The sequence below is a fragment of the Drosophila tropicalis genome, unplaced genomic scaffold (assembly GCF_018151085.1).
Source record: "Drosophila tropicalis isolate 14030-0801.00 unplaced genomic scaffold, ASM1815108v1 contig_993, whole genome shotgun sequence".
Taxonomy (NCBI): domain Eukaryota; kingdom Metazoa; phylum Arthropoda; class Insecta; order Diptera; family Drosophilidae; genus Drosophila; species Drosophila tropicalis.
This window is the reverse complement of record NW_027173497.1, coordinates 1,083,336-1,103,234: the sequence shown is the minus strand read 5'-3', so window position 1 is coordinate 1,103,234 and position 19,899 is coordinate 1,083,336. Positions and strand designations below refer to the sequence as shown.

Below are 19,899 nucleotides of genomic sequence, written 5' to 3'. Positions count from 1 at the left end.
TTGGCATGGCTGAAAGTAGGTCCGGCAACCTTGTTTTTTGGTGGACAGACGGATGGACATTAGAACTCGCCTTGTCGTGCTGATCAAGAATAGATATAGTTTGTATGGTCGAAAATGCTTTCTTCTATGCGTTGCACACTTCTGGGCAAAGTAAATATACCAGGACCACTAAATACACTGCCAGCCACTTGAATAGGAACACTCTTGTATTCATTTTGCTTTGTTTTTTTCTGTTCGGTCTCTATTTCAACGAACTTTAATTATTTATCGTTTAAAAGTACCGTTCATTAGCTATACTGTAGACTGTAGTGTTTGAATTTCTTCCAAATCCCGAGGAATATGGAAAAAACGTGAGAGGTCTGACCAAACAGGCGACTACCTTAACTGACAGACACGCAATTTTAAGAGAAGCCTCCAATTCTCGCCACTCGGCAGCCAAAATTAAGTCCGATTTAGGTGTAGAAGCCAGTGCGTCTACAGTTTGTCGAGTTATAAGTTCAAGCAATCATTTAAGGAGAGTAAAAATGAAAAAAAAAAAACACCTTTAAATATGGTTCGTAAGGAGGCTCGTCTTCTTTTCGCCCGCACCTGTATGGCGTGGAAATCAGAATGGATATACACTGCATATACAAAATTTATCTTGGATGGGCCAGAAGGTTTTAACTACTATTTCCACGATTTGCGAAAAACAACAGTTTTTAAACCGCCATTATAGCCGGGAAGGTGGAGTTATGGTCTGGGGGGCCATTTCTTACTATCGAGCCTGCGAGCTTGTTAAAGCGTGGATCCAGTCCCAAAACATCGATTCGTTCGAGTGGCCGCCATATTCACCTGACCTCAATATTATTGAGAATGCTTGGGGTTGGCTTTCTAGGAAAGTTTATGGATTAGGTAAACAATACGACACAAAGGAGTCGCTAATAGAGGTCATTAAAGCTGCATGGTCGCAAATATCTCTGAACTACCTTAATATCCTATACGACTCTTTGCCTACTCGAATGTACAAGGTAATAGTAAATAAGGGCGGGTCCACCCACTATTGAACCGTTATAAATATTGTAAGCTTACTCTAAAAAAATGAAAACTTAATTTTATTGATCGCATTTTCCTATAATTAAACAGTATCACCACTTATTCTTTTCACGTGACCAAAAGTAAACATCGTTTTTATACCCTTGCAGAGGGTATTATAAAATTGGTCAGATGTTTGTAACGCGCAGAAGGAGACGTTTCCGACCCCATAAAGTATATATATTCTTGATCAGCATGAGAAGCTAAGTCGATATAGCCATGTCCGTCTGTCCGTCGGTGCGTACGCGTTTTACTCAGCCATCTTAAGAGCTATCGGGATGAAATTTTTTTGGGAGCTTTTTTTTACCCGGGTGAGATAAAGTATGAAAATCTTTGGGATCGGACTACTATATCATATAACTCTGGAACAAAAATTTTTGCAAAAATTGGAGTATCCCCATGAAATTTACCAATATAATAGAATTTGATATAAAATCTCAGATCCCAAAATTTGACCCTGATCGGATAAATAGAACACAAGTTACAGTCTATATACATAAATCGGTTCAATCGCTGCCGGCAGCTCTGCTTGCTGCCTACTACGTCATCATCAAATCAACAGAGCACATGCATACACACACAGACGCAACGCTACATAAACTGTATGTGTATGCGTGCGTTGCTTTGCTTAGGGAATGAGGGAAGAAGAAGAACAAATTGTACATAGTATGAAGAGTAAAATTGTTTTGTTTGTATATTAATGAATTGAGTTGCAGAAAACAAATTTTGAACATGTGAAATTATTATTGTCAAGGACTGCAAGGGTATATAAACTTCGGCATAGCCGAATTTAACTTCTTTGATATTTTTATACTTTAGTCATAATTACTATATTCTTAATGACACAAATTGATAAATTGGCAACTTTATGTTTGTATTCTCATGGGAAATCATTAAACTTTGATTATAAATTAAAACCAAGTTATGAGTATAAAGAGCTTTAACATGCCAGAACGAATAAAAACAAATTACGGGTGTTCTTATTCAAGTGGCTGGCAGTGTATATATACGGACTACTGTATCATATACATAGCTCCCATACAAACGGTAAAGTCACGAAATGTGTACTAGCTTAGTACTAGCGCAGATTTAGCGTTTTTCTAAATTCTAAAGTTTTTTTTATACATTTATCACTTAATTATTCGATTATTATAGTTTTCGATCAGCTACGAGGAACACACCCGGTCGTCGCGACTTGACGCCAAAATACTCTCTCGTTAATGACCATAAGGACGCATTTGGCCATAGGCTAGTGGCGGCGGCAGAGTGCTCGTGTGTTTTTGTGAGAGTGAACAAGATAGCATATGCTATAGGGCACGTAAAACGAATCTAAACCAGAGGGCCGGGGCTAACTTCGACCGCGTCAAAGTTTGTATACCCTTGCAACTTTTTTTGGTAACTCTATCCTTACCTATTAGCCATCAATGTGGAAGAACGTTTTATATAAAAAGGCTTATGTTTGCGAAAGAATGGCCTACAATCATAGGAAATAACGAAGATATTGATCAAAGTCACTGTTTTCCACCGATTGTTCCTATGGGAGCTATATGATATAGTCACCCGATCTTTATCAAATTCGGCACAGTCATTAACATATATATTAAATTAAGAAATGTTTAATTTAAAAGCAATCGCGTTAAAAGTAACGAAGTTATTTACAAAAGTCACTGTTTTCGACCAATCGTTCCTATGGGAGCTATATGATATAGTCACCTGATCTTGATCAAATTTGGCATAGTCGCTTATAGGCGTAGTAAACTCTCTAATATTAAGTTTCACGACAATAGCTCAGAAAATAACGAAGGTATTGAGAAAGTCACTGTTCGTGACTTGGCCGTTTGTATGGGAGCTATATGATATAGTCACCCGATCTTGATCAAATTTGGCATCGTCGCTTATAGGCGTAGTAAACTCTCTAATATTAAGTTTCACGATAATAGCATAGAAAATAACGAAGTTATTGAGAAAAGTCACTGTTCGTGACTTTGGGGTTTGTATGGGAGCTATATGATATAGTGGTCCGATCCGGCTGAATCCGAGATATACAACGCCTGCAGTATATACAAGCCTACGTGCAAAATTTCAGCTCTGTAGCTCTTACGGTCTAGGAGGAGTTTGCGTTGATCCAGACGGACGGACGGACGGACGGACGGACGGGCGGACGGACGGACGGACGGACGGACGGACATGGCTAGTTGAACTCGTCTCGTCGTGCTGATCAAGAATATATATACTTTGTATGGTCGGAGATGCTTCGTTCTATGCGTTGCACACTTCTGACCAAAATTAATATACCCTTTTTGCAAGGGTATAAAAACATACATTTCACCAGGTGCATGGTATACCGAAGTCGGCGAGACGCCTTATTTACTTCATTTATTAATTTAAAAGTTAACCGTCTAGTGCTAGGTTATATATGTACTAACCTATCGGCATCGTCAAATGTATTTGTGCTTTTGTTCTTTTGGATGCAGAAACTGCTGTCCGATTTAAATGTCTACCGACTACTAAGCATCATGCATCATTAAAAATTTAATTAATTTGATTAAGGATTTCAAAAGGTTTTTTGTCCAGTGTGTGTTGAATTCCATTTCTTTTTGTTGTTTATTTATTAAACAGCGGATGCCTGGTATTATTAGCAACAACAGTTATTTGTAGACATACTTACAAATGAAAAAATGCATGTATGTATATTCATTTGTGGGTATGTATAATAATTATTTTAATAACAGCAGTAATAATGATTACCAACGAGTAAAGTGAGTTTGACAGCTGTACAATCGAGGACTGCAATTAAATGAAACTGAAGCATTTTAATTGTTATGGCAAATAGGATTATTAAACATTGATGGGAATGTTGCGGACGAAAATGCGAATTGACTGGCCTGAACTTTCACTGAGAATCGTCATTGGATGATACAGGTGATCGACATTCGCCACTCTTGGATCCTTTGCCAAGGAAATGCACTCGAAAAGTTAACAGTTGATATAAATGAACATTGGACATAGGATAACGAAATTAAGGAGCCTTCGTCTAAAAACCAAAGAACCCAAAAAAAGGTCTGGGAGTCGGGAAAAACCAGAATGCCTCTTTAAATAAAACACAAGTGGCAATTGATACCGTTATCTGTAACAAGAACTGCTCTATTTGCTTACATTTTTTCAGCATTTTAAGTTACTGCTGAAAACAACTTTGGCAATTATAGCTTACGGCCACGATGTTCAGCATTCTTCTTGAACTTGTTAAAGAAACGGTCTTTGATGATCCATTGGAGGAAGTGCTTTTCCATCCATTCATGTGTACATATTGTGGTACTTCATACTGCATAACATTTGCTGCCACAAACTTTCCACAACTGACTTATAAAGAGCATACGAAAGCAGAAGTCGTTGTGTTGAACTTTCCAACAAATAAAAATGTATAACTCCAAAAACAAGCCGCAACAGACACACATTTGTATGTATTCAGGCACACATACATACATATGTATGTATGTATGTACGTAAGAACAGTCAAAGTCTAAGAGCTCTGTGTATATGTTAACTGCAGTGGAACAGCTTTCAAAGTCGGTAAGCCTGCAAAATGGCAAGAAAACTGAAATCTGTCGACATCAGTGAACTGCAAGTGACGAGCAGCTGACGAATTTGCGAACCCCGCCCCATCCCCGTCATCGTCTACATTTCTGTGCTATGTGAGTGCGGTAAAAAATTAGACTTGCTACTTTCCCAACCCTTTCCTGCATTCCCTTCCCTTGCCGGCACCCACTCCGTTTCTTGCAGCACTGGAAATGGCAAATGTTGTTGTTCCTGCAAGTCCATCAAGTTTCCCAACTAGTGCAACAAAACGAAAAACAAAAAAAGCAAAAAGTAAAATAAAACAAATACTTCTAGCTCTTTACAGCTCGTAAACCCATTGTAAGATTAAATTTACTCATGGGACTGTTGACTTTTTGCCTTTGAAGCCAATATGGTACACACAAGGAAATGGGATATCAATAAAAATGAACCTAGTACGTGGTCGCGACGACTTTGATATACCATGCACCAAGTGAAATTAACAAAATGTGGGCACATACCATACCATACGTGATGACAAAAATGTCTGGTCTCTCTAGTTCTCCGAAATGAAGGTGAACACCTTGGGTTGGACGGACAGATAGGCAGGCTAGATGGAATCGGCTGTTGATCGACTTTCTGGGTTGAAAAAAGTCTGTTACCCGCAATTCGGGAACTTAAATATCGTATACCTTCACCCTCTGGCTACAAGGTATACAAATTTACTTTTTTCATATCGCTTAATCACTTGGAAATTTACGGTATGTTTCTGTATCTCTTTTTTTCTGTGTTGAAAAGTGTTAAAAGTTTATGGTCAGGAAAAGTTTTTTTTTTTTTTTTTACAAGCAATTTGGGACACAGAGCACGAAGTTCTAAGTGCTTCAATTTGGAGGAGGTCGAAAAGTTTGATTGCCTAATTCGCTCGTTGTATGTATACATACATGTGTATTTATGTACAGATGTACATATGTAACCTAGGGATATATGTATGTTCGTGAATGATGAAAACAGTGAGCAAAATAAAACTTAGACATACAGCATATATGTACATACCTACATACATATGTATGTATATAGATGGGTTGAACTCATAGTGTCGATTTGACAAAGAAGAAACCTAAAAAAAACAGTATTGAAAATATTCAATTAGTACTTACAACAGTCTTTATGCCATGCACCCAAAGGCTGAACTGGTAAGTTCAAATCGCCGAAATGTATGCAACAGGAAGGGGGAAGCTCTTCCGACCCCACAAAGTGTGTATTTACATTCTTGATAAGCGTCAACAGCCAAGTCGATTAAGCCATGTGCGTCCTTTTTTCTGTTTTCATTCTATTTTCACATATTCAACCGTCGTGCACTTATTTTACATTATCATAGCAAATTTCACGGAGAAGGTAGGGTTCCCTAGCAATTACATTAATTATTGCAGAAGTGCATCAACGTACTCACGTTAGAACCTAATTTTCAACAAATTTTTGCATAAATGTGCAAAGACTGAGGCAGGACGAAAGCGGCGAGAGCCTTCCTTCTGCTGTTACTGAAGGAAAGTCAGCCGCGACGCGTCGTACGAAAAAGTTACAAGTTCACGAACGTATACTCATACTTGTGTATGTGTGATGAGTGTGTGGTAGACCAGTTGTAATAAGTGAAGTTTGGCATACAGCTATAGTAAAAACACTAGGACCAGGTCCAGTCCATAACCAGGAACTGAAACGTGAGCACCAGAAGACAGGAATACAGGAAGGCGGCCCAGCTCAGAAACCATTTTGTGCCTGTAGCCAAACTTGTTGTTAGTGCTGACAGCACTCAAAAGCTTTGTGCCACGCACAGATTCCATCTCTTTCTCTGTGATATTTTTGACATACTCGTTATTGTCATGGTACTACATACACATACACAACTGCATATGTACATTTACATACATACATATGTATGTATGGCTAAGCATACATATGTATATACATACATACATATACATATGTATATATGCACATATGTATAAGCATTTATGTACACATATGTACATACGTACATATGTATGTATGCATTTATGTGTGCACATTTATGTACATATGTATATGTACATACATATATCGTGGGCTTGATTTTTCTGTTTTTGTTTTAATTAAAATTTTACATGTCAACGATTTTTTCAAAGGTGGGTGCATTTGTTGTTCATTGTGAATGACTTTTTCATTTCCTCCGTAAGCATCCGTCGTGTAGCCGCCCAACTTTCTGGTGGGTCGTTTCAGTATTTTTTGGCACTCGTGTCGCCCCGTGTCGACGTCAAAATCAACGTTCGCTGTCAACTGCATTTTGCGATAACACGAACAGAAACAGAAAGGGCGACGACCATGCCAATCTATCAAGTTCATCCATCCCCAGCCATCGATGCCTTTGCTAACTGGCGAACTATGCCAGCAGTCACCCGTTCCTTCCTTTCTTCACAGCACTCCTCACACCGTACTCACCACCTTCCGTCTCATATCTTTCGCCTATGCTTTTGTTCCGCTGACATGATGCGCGACAATTAAAATGTGGAAATAAAAAAAGTTTCTTTTCGGTTATGATTTCGACATTTTGCGCGTTCTGTCTCTTTTTAGTTTGACAATTTTTGAATTGATTTTTGAACTTGTTGTTGCTGCTGTTTGTAGCGTCTAGCTAAAACACTTTCACTTAAGTACATATGGCCACATATTTATTTCACACTAGATGCGAACGATGGCATGATGGAAATGCCAAAGGAATTGGCGAGGAGCTACTGTGTTCAAACTTAGTAAAACGCGAAACGAAGATGGACCTAATTTGGCTTCGGGTTGTACCAAGAAGCTTAAAATCCATTGATGAAGTTTTTATTATCTGTAATTCAGTGATTAGTTGTGATTCTTATACTATACCTCTTTCCCATCTGTAATATGTATCGATGATTGTGCCAAATTTCATCATCAAATTGGCTTAGCAAAACATATACAGAATAATAAAATGTATATGTACATATTGATACATATGTATGTACATATGTATGCTCCAGCTTGAGTTTGTGATCCGTTGTTTGGAAATCGGACTTTTAAAATGTTCATTGAGCTTTGTGTTTGGCTGAGTAAGAAAATATTACGAAAAGTCTTGCAAGGACATTTTTCCTTTTTTTTTTAATATCACTAAAATTATGAATCTGTGCGTCAAAAAAATTCGGTGATACTCGCATACCGAAATATGTAAGGTTTTCGAATCCAAAATAAATATGTACTGTAGTAATTGTTATGATTGTGTGCGTGCGGGGCATGTCTGTGTGGATGTGAAACAAAAATGTTGTGACGCCAAGTGCACGCAAGTGCAACAATGGCGGCAGCAACAAAATAACGGAAGTTGCCAAGTAAAGTGACGGATACGTAAAATCAATGCTGTCGCTGCGAGTGTAGCTGGTACATTTTCTGCCTTCTACTTCCCGATTCTTATACGGTTTGTTTTCTCTCCGGCGCTTGACATCCCCCACCCACCGCCTCCTCCATCCACACACAATCTTTTCTTTTCTCCTCAACAGTGAGTATTGCTGAGCCATTGTTGTCAGCTGTTTGCGTTTTGTTTGCTGTTCGTTGTACATTTCATTGCTGTTCAGTTTATACCCTTGCAAAATGTATTACAATTAGAGTGAGACTCTTAAAACGGAGTTAATATGACCACTTCCGTCTGCTCGTGCGTCTTAAATTTCAGGATTCAAACAAAAGATCTGTTCAATGTATTGCGAAAGACACCTATTTTCGATCCTTCAAATGTGGTATTAACATCTTTTGTACTGCAAGGGTATTTAAAGTTCGGCATAACCAATATTAACTTTTTTATATTTGTTATTATTTATTATTGTGCATTTGCGTTTCAGGATAGTTATGAAGAATGCATCCACATCAATATCATCGTCCAGATATATACACACAAGTCTACATACATACATACATACATACATACGTAAACATAAATGTATGTTATGCCTGATTCACAAATACTCACATGCTTGCTTAGATACACATCTTCTTCTGTTTCCGCTTTTATTTTCCATCATTTATGTTCTTTATCCCAAGTTCGAATTTGCATAGATAAAAACGTTTTAAAGCAGCTCTTTTGGGTTGCTCCAATGTATGCATATTTGTTTTATGTCGCCTTCTTCTTATTGTTATGCAATTTTCTGCTTTTGCATTGTATTTGACACAGACACAGGGTATTCTGTAATAGGGTATACTCAGTGTCTAAATAAATCGTAAGTCCCTGTGTTAATCTATGCTGATATAATTCTTATTCGCCAGTTAATTAAGTTCCGTCCAGCTTAACTGCGTGCATTAACGGGAGATTTTTATGTTTTATCGTATGTTTTATGTTATAGATATCCAATATTGATCAAGTTTTGCGATAATCGCAAAGAAAGCGAACAAGTTTTTAAGTTTTCCACCGGCCGGTTCTATGGGAGCTATATGATATAGTCTCACGATTGACTTAGATAATAACAAGTTATTTTATCGCTATTTATTGAGTAAAATTAACTGTTAGTCGTTTCTATAAGAGATATCTGATTTGGTGGTCCGATCGGACTGCCTGCAGAACAGGATGCAGTCGGGCGGACATAACTGAAGGCTTCAAGGAAAAAATTAATTGTTTATGACATGTTAAAAATCTATTCACCAAGCCCCAAGTTAAAAGACCGTTACACGCCACGTGTAGATTTCTTTTGTTTCGTTTTGTACCCTTGTAAATCTGGTTCAGATCGGACATATCTTAGAAATGAATTCATCGGACCCCTAGTGGGTGGCTAAGTGCAATCTTACTCAATTTATAAGACACTCCCCTCGGTAAACCAATGCTAAGATGGTAGTTATGTCCGGGACAATGAAAAAGATTGTGGTTAACGAATAAATTTTCTTGTATATACAAATTTTCTTGTGTGTATGTACATATGTATATGGACATTTCCGGAAACATTAAGTACCAAAGATCTGTCTGTTTTTCATTATACTTTAATAAGAAATGTTCAAATTATATATTTTTGGATAGAAATTGTGAAAAAAGTTCAAATGTACAAAATATTTGTAAGAAAAGTTGAGTTTGTGTTTTTAGTAAACTTGCTACTTTTTTAAGAGATTACTCTTTAAATTGTTTGCGGCATTAGAGGTTCTGTTTCCGTAAAGGTTCTGCTCTTAAATGAAACTTAGATACGTGAACTAACTGTAACCAGAGGGCCGGGGCTAACTTCGACCGCGTCAAAGTTTGTATACCCTTGCAACTTTTTTGGTAACTCTTTCCTTACCTATTAGCCATCAATGTGGAAAAACGTTTTATCCAAAAAGGCTTATGTTTGCGAAAGAATGGCCTACAATCATAGGAAATAACGGAGATATTGATCATAGTCACTGTTTTCCACCGATCGTTCCTATGGGAGCTATATGATATAGTCACCCGATCTTGATGAAATTTAGCACAGTCATTAACAGATATATTAAACTAACAAATGTTTAATTTGAAAGCAATCGCGGTAAAAGTAACGAAGTTATTTACAAAAGTCATTGTTTTCGCCCGATCGTTCCTATGGGAGCTATATGATATAGTCACCCGATCTTGATCAAACTTGGCACAGTCATTAACAGATATACTAAACTAACAAATGTTTAATTTGAAAGCAATCGCGGTAAAAGTAACGAAGGTATTTACAAAAGTCACTGTTTTCGACCGATCGTTCCTATGGGAGCTATATGATATAGTCATCCGATATTGATCAAATTTAGCACAGTCGTTTATAAGCGTAATAAACTCTCTAATATTAAGTCACGATAATAACATAGAAAATAACGAAGTTATTGAGAAAAGTCACTGTTCGTGACTTTGGGGTTTGTATGGGAGCTATATGATATAGTGGTCCGATCCGGCTGAATCCGAGATATACAACCCCTGCAGTATATACAAGCCTACGTGCAAAATTTCTCTGTAGCTCTTACGGTCTAGGAGGAGTTTGCGTTGATCCAGACGGACGGACGGACGGACGGACGGACGGACATGGCTATTTAAACTCGTCTCGTCGTGCTGATCAAGAATATATATACTTTGTATGGTCGGAGATGCTTCGTTCTATGCGTTGCACACTTCTGACCAAAATTAATATACCCTTTTTGCAAGGCCTTGCAAGGGTATAAAAAATATAAAGGGAGCCATAAGATTACGAGTTTGCCGTAATTTGGCTTATTTGTCAAGTCACCTTATTTTGTCGTGTGAGTGACCGAAAAACAGTAAAAGTTTTCCTAGCACTTACATTTTTCCAGAAGAATATATGAAAATATATTTAGGGTTTAATTGGTTAAACAATCATAAAAAAAAAAATTATTTTGTCAAATCATGATTGTTAGCAATCATGTCTAATCTCATGTACATATATTTGATGTCGTGTGAGTGACCGCTCTTTTGGATCTTTTTTCTTAACAGATAAAAACAGGAGGCCCAAAATTTTTATTACGATTAATAGTACCGCTGAAAGTACTTTAAAAAATGATTAGTGATGAATTGTAAGAAATTTGATTTTCTTTGATTTATAACATATAAAGTTTTATTCTGCTTCCGAAGGTGGGAGTGATTTCGGAATTGCCCATATGTATGCCGGAGAGTCCTCCAGAATGCTTTCGTTGTGCTCCATCGTTTTGTTACATTATATTATCACTACTTTATTTTACACTTTAGGTTTTATATATTTATGTTCGACGTTTTTATACCCTTGCAAAAAGGGTATATTAATTTTGGTCAGAAGTGTGCAACGCATAGAACGAAGCATCTCCGACCATACAAAGTATATATATTCTTGATCAGCACGACGAGACGAGTTCAACTAGCCATGTCCGTCCGTCCGTCCGTCCGTCCGTCCGTCCGTCCGTCCGTCCGTCCGTCCGTCCGTCCGTCTGGATCAACGCAAACTCCTCCTAGACCGTAAGAGCTACAGAGCTGAAATTTTGCACCTAGGCTTGTATATACTGCAGGCGTTGTATATCTCGGATTCAGCCGGATCGGACCACTATATCATATAGCTCCCATACAAACCCCAAAGTCACGAACAGTGACTTTTCTCAATAACTTCGTTATTTTCTATGCTATTATCGTGAAACTTAATATTAGAGAGTTTACTACGCCTATAGGCGACTATGCCAAATTTGATCAAGATCGGGTGACTATATCATATAGCTCCCATACAAACGGCCAAGTCACAAACAGTGACTTTCTCAATAACTTCGTTATTTTCTGAGCTATTGTCGTGAAACTTAATATTAGAGAGTTTACTACGCCTATAAGCGAGTAGGCCAAATTTGATCAAGATCGGGTGACTATATAATATAGCTCCCATACAAACGAGCAAGTCACGAACAGTGACTTTCTCAATACCTTCGTTATTTTCTGAGCTATTGTCGTGAAACTTAATATTAGAGAGTTTACTACGCCTATAAGCGACTATGCCAAATTTGATCAAGATCAGGTGACTATATCATATAGCTCCCATAGGAACGATCGGTGGAAAACAGTGACTTTGATCAATATCTTCGTTATTTCCTATGATTGTAGGCCTTTCTTTCTCAAGCTTAAGCCTTTTTAGATAAAACGTTCTTCCACATTGATGGCTAATAGGTAAGGATAGAGTTACCAAAAAAGTTGCAAGGGTATACAAACTTTGACGCGGTCGAAGTTAGCCCCGGCCCTCTGGTTTGTACTAAACTAGTAGTGAGAAAAAATTGAAGGAATTAGATGCCTAGCTCGCTGTTTCCCAACATAATGATCGTTTTGGACTGAGAAATCTGGTGTCTGATTATGCTATGGCGGGACTTGTATACAGAGGCGGAAAAAATTTGAGACATACATTTTTTGGCCTTAATTTCTGATATCTTTCGATTATTATATAATATTACTATATTCTTGTAGGAGGTTCGATTGAATTGTATCTGCCTACAAGCACGGACAGACTTCACCCAGTGGTGGATAGGGTTTCTGAAAGACCAAACTTGCAAAATAAATTAGTTGTTTTTTTTTTTTCGTTTTAATAACACAAACCCATTTTGTGCTAACTTTTTGTGTCTTTAAACTCTCTGCTTTGTATTAATTATACCACGCAACCATAGGGTGATGCGATATATTAAAGCGGTCAAAGTGTGAATAACAGGTAGAAGAAAGCCTTTCCAATCCCGTGTTGCACGTATATATTCTTGATCAGTGTAGTTTTTGTTGTTGTTGTTGTTACAGTTACAGTTACAGTTGTTTTACTCGGTGCACGGTATACACAAGTCGGCGAGACGACTTACCTACTTAATTTTGATTAAAAGTTTGGCCTGGCAGTGGTCTTGTGAATAATTAAACAGCTTTGAAAAGGCAGAGCTCAATTGAAACTTATATTTTGCAAAGAGCAACTTGATTTTAAAAGTTTTCGAAGTAAAAGAAAAAGAAGTTTGTAAGTCGTCGTGTCGACTTCTGTATACCATGCAACAAGTGAAATAACCATTCAATAGATACGAACCCAAATATATTTGTACAAAAATCGTTTTAGATCTTTACAGACGGACATAGCTAGATTGATTTCGGCCGTTAAGAGTATACATATATATATCAATATATATGTATACTTCATGAGGTCGGAAAAGCCTTCTTCTGCCGGTTACATACATTTTGGCGACTTTAATATACCATTTCACCCTATAGTTGCATGGTATAATAAAAAACCCTATATTTTTGAGACTCGAAGAATCTTGGTTTCGCTTTTCGCCATAATATAAAGTACCCAAATCGTAGAGCCGACTTCGGTAAAATGTGCATCAAGTGAGAAAGCCTTGAAAAATTTATAGGAGCAAATGGATTTATGGATCTTGTCTTATGAATTGAAAATATTTGATTCACTTGGTGCATGGTATAACGATCTCCGTGCTGCGACTTACATATATACTCCAATTTTTAAATTTCTAAATAATTTTGTCAAATAAACCCTTAATTATTTATTTTACTTATCCGTGTGGAGGTATATGGATGTGGGTGTGTTTTGGTTTGGTCCATAACGAACAAATTTTTTATCATGACCGGTAAAGCATTTCCGCACTGCTTACCTTTTTGCATATGCCACAAAAACCGCAACCCAAACGAAACAGCAGAACGAACGGCGAGCGAGAAATGGAACAAAACACAACAAAATAAGGGAAACTAAAAACAGAAACCAAAAACTACAAAAAAGTTTTGTTTTGGGTGTCAGTGTCCAAATACCAGAACGACTTTATGGCTTACCCGAAGTGCTTATCAGCCTAAAAAAGTTTTGCAAAAGTAATCGCACAGTGGACAATTTTATAAATGTTACTGTCGTAAATTAAATTTCGAGTTTTTCGTTTGACAAAATCGTTAATACTAAGGACAATAGGGTGGAATGGTTTATTAAAGTCGCTAAAATGTCTGTAAAAGGCAGAAGGATGCTTCTCCGACTCGATCTGGCCATGTCCTTCCTTCCTACCTAGGTCGGAAGACTATAAAGGTAAAATTCGGCACATGGATTCGTGTAGTATGTACAGTGATCAAGTGTAATTATTTTCCTTACGTATTTAATTTAAGTCGGACTGAAAATAGCAAAGTTAGGCATGTTAAAGTTTTGCGTTAGGTGGACGATAAGCCCGGAGTTGGAAACCGGTGAAAACTGGTGCCGGCGCTAGAGTGCTCATGTAAACATGGCTTCAAATGGTTTTTTGCTTGGTACATGGTATAACGAATTCGGCGCGACTAATGTTCCGACAATGTTTCGTAAATTTAGTCATCCAGGTTTCCCCCTCTTTCTGTCAGGTGCATTCTAACACAATATTCCCACAGTTTTTTAGTTCTTTAATTTTGCCGATACACCTATGAATGCTATTATAGGCCTAGTTAAACTAAACTAACCTGCATTCCAGATATTTTCAATTCATCAACTCCTTTTACCTGTGGTAAAAGCGGCGTGCCTTCCGTTTGTGCTATTTATCAGGATTGCGATCATCTTGATCTCGAAACGGCTTAAAGGTAAAGACATATTTAAATTAAAAGAGCTTCGAGCCGAAGTTACCTTCATTGATACTTATACATATATACATACGTATGTACATATATGTATGTTTAAAGCTTTGTTTTTGCATTTGGTGTTAATCGTTAGTTGCAAGTAAAGGTGCCATTTGGTGAAAACATGTTGTAGGTTCTAGCCCCTCTTATTCTAAGAGCTTAAAGTGAAGACCCAACATTCGGCATGCTTGTGGTCGTTATTTCTGGCTCCTTACGTCCTTACGTGTGTGTGCTAGTGTGTGTAAGAATGCGTCTTAGGGACTGTCGCCACATTTTTACTTCTTTTTACTGCCCTTTCTTTATTGATGTGTGTTAGAACATGTCCCTAAGCGACAAGAAAAGTTTCTTAAAAAACCAAAAAAAGCAATACAACAACGCTGTCAAATATGTAAAATTGACCCATTCTTTGTTACTCTATGGAATTAAAGAATATACATATGTATGTACATATATATGTTTGTTATGAGTTCTCATACTTGGAAGGCCTTATTTTATCAATACTTTAACTGACTTACAACACACGGGGTTTTCATGTTATAAAGGTTTGCTTTATTCACTAGTTACTAGTTCTGTGTCCAACTATGCTTCTGTATCCAAGATGCTTTAAAGTGAGCGAGTGTGTGCATGTAGGCTTGTACATATATACAGCACAGGTTGTATATATCCGATTCAACCGAATCGGACCACTATATCATATAGCTTTCACACAAAGCTTCTCAATAACTTCGTTATTTTGTGAGCTATTGTCGAGAAATATCAAGTTTCTTCCCGATAGCTCTTAAGGTGGCGGCGTGAAGTTAATTTGCACAGACGGCCGGCCGGACGGACGGACATATGGGTATATGTAGCTTAATCGACTCGGTTGTTGATCCTGATCAAGAATATGCATACATTATGGGGTCGGAATCGTCTCCTTCTGTGCGTTACAAACATGTGACCAATTTTGTAATACCCTCTGCAGGGGTATAAAAAATATGCATACATACATATGTAAGTACCCTAAAGGCCAGTTGGGATAAGTCTTTGGCTAGGCTTTGAGTTTGATGGTGTTTTTTCTGTTCACAAACATTTACACCTTTGCACAAGGATCCAATCTACAATGCTGTATCCTTATCAAGGCTCGGCGGCAGAAAAAAAACGAAAAAAACAACCGTAAAGCCTGAAACACAAGCAGCTATGAAAACATTTTGTGGTAATTAAGAAAAATTACCTTACCGAAAAAGATATACAACAAAAAAGGAAAAAGGACAAAACAAAAGCTGGAATAATAAGAACAACAAGCCATAAAGTAGTCCCAACCAAAGCCAACACACACAGACATGAGAAATATAGACAGTGGCGTCAGCTGGGCGACCCCTTACCCCATTATCCCCTGACAGTGCTTATACTCCCCATCATGCTCCATTCAACCCTCGTCCATGCCACATCTATCCCCAACCATCTATGTGTCGCTACCTCTTCACCACTTTGTGTCTCTCCTTTTAACATTTTCTAGTGGCTTGCGACTTTTTGGTGTTAACTTTAAATTAGCAGCAAAGTGAAAAGTGTTGTCGGTTGGCTTTTAAAATGTTGTTGCGGTGTATTCTATTTACCATGGTATATATCTCGTTGGCAATTGCCTCTCCTCAATGCCTCGTCGTCAGCTTAATCTAGCGCTTGCTGCCTGCCATTTGTCTGTCTTGGTCATGTTATAAAATAATGTGTAAATGTCCTTCTTCATTATATTTTTTATGCTTTTTTGTGTATATTTTTTCTAATTTACTTAATGTTTTCTACGGCACCTTTTATGATGGATTTTTTTATTTGTTAGAACATTAGGTCTTGCCTTTAGTCCTTAACATTAATGTGTGTTCACTGTTTCTAATTGCCGAATCTAAAAAACAAAAGGAACAGATATGCTTATTTGTTTTTTAGATAACATAAATTATTCTACCATGCACCCATAGGGTGAAATGATATATGTGTTATAGTCGCCAAAATGAGTGGACGTGGCAAAGGGAATCTCTTCCAACTCCATAGAGTCTATACATTCTTGAACAGCATCAACATCCGACTCTATTTATCCGTCCGTTTTTTCTGTATGATCAACTAGATCTCGGACTCTTTAATAGATAGAGCCAACAAATTTGCTGTGTAGACTCTTGTAGTACATATCTACTTACTATATCGACATATATGGGTTTAGTTAAAACGTCACGTCATTTTCTCAAAGACTTTAAAACCTAAAGGCATCAAATTTGTTGTGCTTATGCGAAGTATGCCCCAATAATTCGAAAAATTTATCAAAGTTAATCAAAATAGGGCCAATGAAGTAAGTAAGTCGTCTCGCCGACTTTGGCTTTTTACATGCCTCATAACATTTGCTAGCTCGCTCACTGTGGGAAAGCCAATCCGTTTTTTCTAAATCATGGAGGCGGACCTGTGCGTGGCAAAATTTTGAAATAAAATTGATCACCGTATACGAGTCTACATACCAAATTGGTGGGTGTAGCTCTTATAGTCTCTGAGATTTCGGTGTTCATACGGACGGACGGACAGACGGACATGGCTAGATCGACTCGGCTGTTGATGCTGATCAAGAATGTATATATATTATGGGGTCAGAAAAGTCTTCTTTAGCCTGTTACATACATTTTGGCCGGTTTAATATACCATTTCAACCTAAGGATGCAAGGTATAAAAATACATATGTCTGCTTAGGGCGGAATTGGCACTTGGCTGGTCGGGGCTCCAGAGTGCTCTTGGGCTTGTAACAGTGAGCCGAAAATGCTTGCTAGACACCATGTGAATAGAATTTGAAACAAGTACAGACAAACATTCGTTATTTAAACAGTTGTTTTATTGGTGCATGGTATATGAAAGTCGTGGAGACGTGCTTTACAATTACATGCACATACATTTTGTACATACATACATATGTAGATTTTGTTGAGTCGGAAACGCTTTGCCTGCTGCTTACAATTCGACTTTGTAAACCAAAAAGTTGCAATTCCTGCAAGGAGCTTGCAGGAGTGAGCAGGATAGCCCATTCTGGTAGTACACTGCGATGACTTACTTTATCAGTTCTTGAAAAGGTAATATGTATCTAGTCGCCCCATTGATATCAAGTCAGAGTTCTAAGTGTGACGAAAAAAAACCAAAACGTTTTACGATGCCATAATTTTCAGAATATTAATTTATTAATTTATATCCTTGTTCAAATTTTGAAACTATTAAGCTTGAAACATTGTTAATCAGTGAAATTTAATTAAAGAACGCTAATTAAACTTAACCAAAAACGTATACGTAATTTCATTAACAATTATGACGCAAAAGAGCATCAAGCCAATATTGCTTCATATGTTAATACTTACAATGTATATACATTCATCGGGACGGAGGAATGGGCGGCAGATGAATTCCTAAAGGACGCGTAGCTGTTGCTTTTGACAGTTTGACGACGAAACTCGTAAAGAAAGATTTCAAGACCTTTACCACTCCTCTATCTTGCTAGCTTACTCTGCTAATAAAATCAAAACTGATTACCACATCATCTTCAACAAGACGGAATACGCTGCGGAATCGAAGCATGTATATCATATTACTCATAGGCAACGCCATACAATTTACTCACAACGTCAACGAGCAAAACGTTAACAACGTTTCACCAGTGAGAGCGTGTGGGCTGATGAGGGAGACGAATGAAGACTTTATGGACCGCGGTTTCGGAGGTTGAGGATTGTCTGATGAAGACAAATAGATGGCAGCAACGTGAGTGTGCGAGATGGTAAAAGGCAACGGCAAAAACAATTAATTGAGTGGGTGAGGATTGGAAAAAAGAAGATGGTGCCAAGGGCGTGGGGCTTGAAGCAGGTTGCTGTGCGATGAAGTTACTCGCGCTTCTGTTGCATAGTACGTGGCAAACTAGAACTAAAGACAAATCGCTTTGCAATAGCGCCATGATTTAATCAAATTTGTCACTTTTACGATTAAGCAACTTGCGAAAGACTTTGAGTGCAAGTCTCCCTTGCGTGTCATTTTGTTGCGCTTTCGTAGATGCGAACGCGTCTCAAATCGAATTATGTCATAGGAATCGTCCAAGTACTTAGGTATGGGAATGATATAAGCATATATTTACTGCCTTATTTGTAGAATTCGAAAATATGCATATCACTGAATGCTGCTACTTACATATTTCTGTTTGGAGGAAATTTTCTATAGTCTAATAATTGAACTTCAAATTGCGCTGCAGGCCGACACAAGCAAGATCATATCGTTATTGAACTCTTCTAATATTCTCTGGTTTGATACCACAACAGAAGCTCGTTTTTTTCATAGTTGTACAGTTGCCGCAAAGTGCTGCTTAAACTCGTTAAAGTATCCTAAACTGTCAGTGAGGAATTTTAGCAATTTTGCTTCAACATCCGACAACGGCCAAATCCGTCCCTATGGTTGACTTAGATGTAGTATTCTGTAATCGGATGTAGTATTAGCCTGATCAATATCAACGCGGTTGTTTTTCAAGTCACTGGGCGAAAATGGCATTCCTTGTGCCTGTTACAGGCGTTTTGGCGACTTTAATATACAATTTAATATACCCTTTGGGTCGATGATATCAAAATTAAAAGGTAAAAAATGTGTAAACAAATTCTCAGTTACGCGTGCACGTTTAGATTCGTGACGTTTAGCTTGTCGCCCACTGCACAAACCAATTTTCAGAGCTCTCGTGCTTCCGTGGTTCCTGCCAGGGGCCGCCCAAGTCAACATTGGTTCGTTTCAGCATCAAGCGACTGTTGCAATGTTAAACATTTTATCTAGACAAAAAAAGAAACAAAAATGGGAAAGGGAAACGAAAAATCGACGTTCGAATTTTTGACTAAAAATTCAAAAATGCTTCTATAACCATACCTTTTGGTTGCGTAGACAGGGAAGGATGGGTTCGTTTGGATGTCAGTTTTCTCTACTTCTAATGTTCTGTCAGGTCAGGTAGAGGTGCCTTGTGCTTCCGTCAATTTGAATTGGCTCGATGAGCATTTGAATCAGCCTTGGCTCCTACCTAAGCCCCAACCCTCTATTGGAATAGCAAAATGTTTCGTTTTTCCCTATGGAAACGATTGAAAACTATTCGTGATATTTTTCATGCCGGAAATGGTTAGCTGCACTTTTCAACAGCTCAGAAAATTTCAAGTGGCTATTTTTATTTTGGTAATCAAATAGTACAT

General features: G+C 37.8%; 1 protein-coding gene across 1 annotated transcript in view; it reads left to right on the top strand.

Moving 5' to 3' along the window:
* The window catches only part of LOC137586411 (Ig-like and fibronectin type-III domain-containing protein 2), a 99,827-nt gene that overhangs the window by 55,767 nt on the left and 24,161 nt on the right, over positions 1–19,899 (top strand).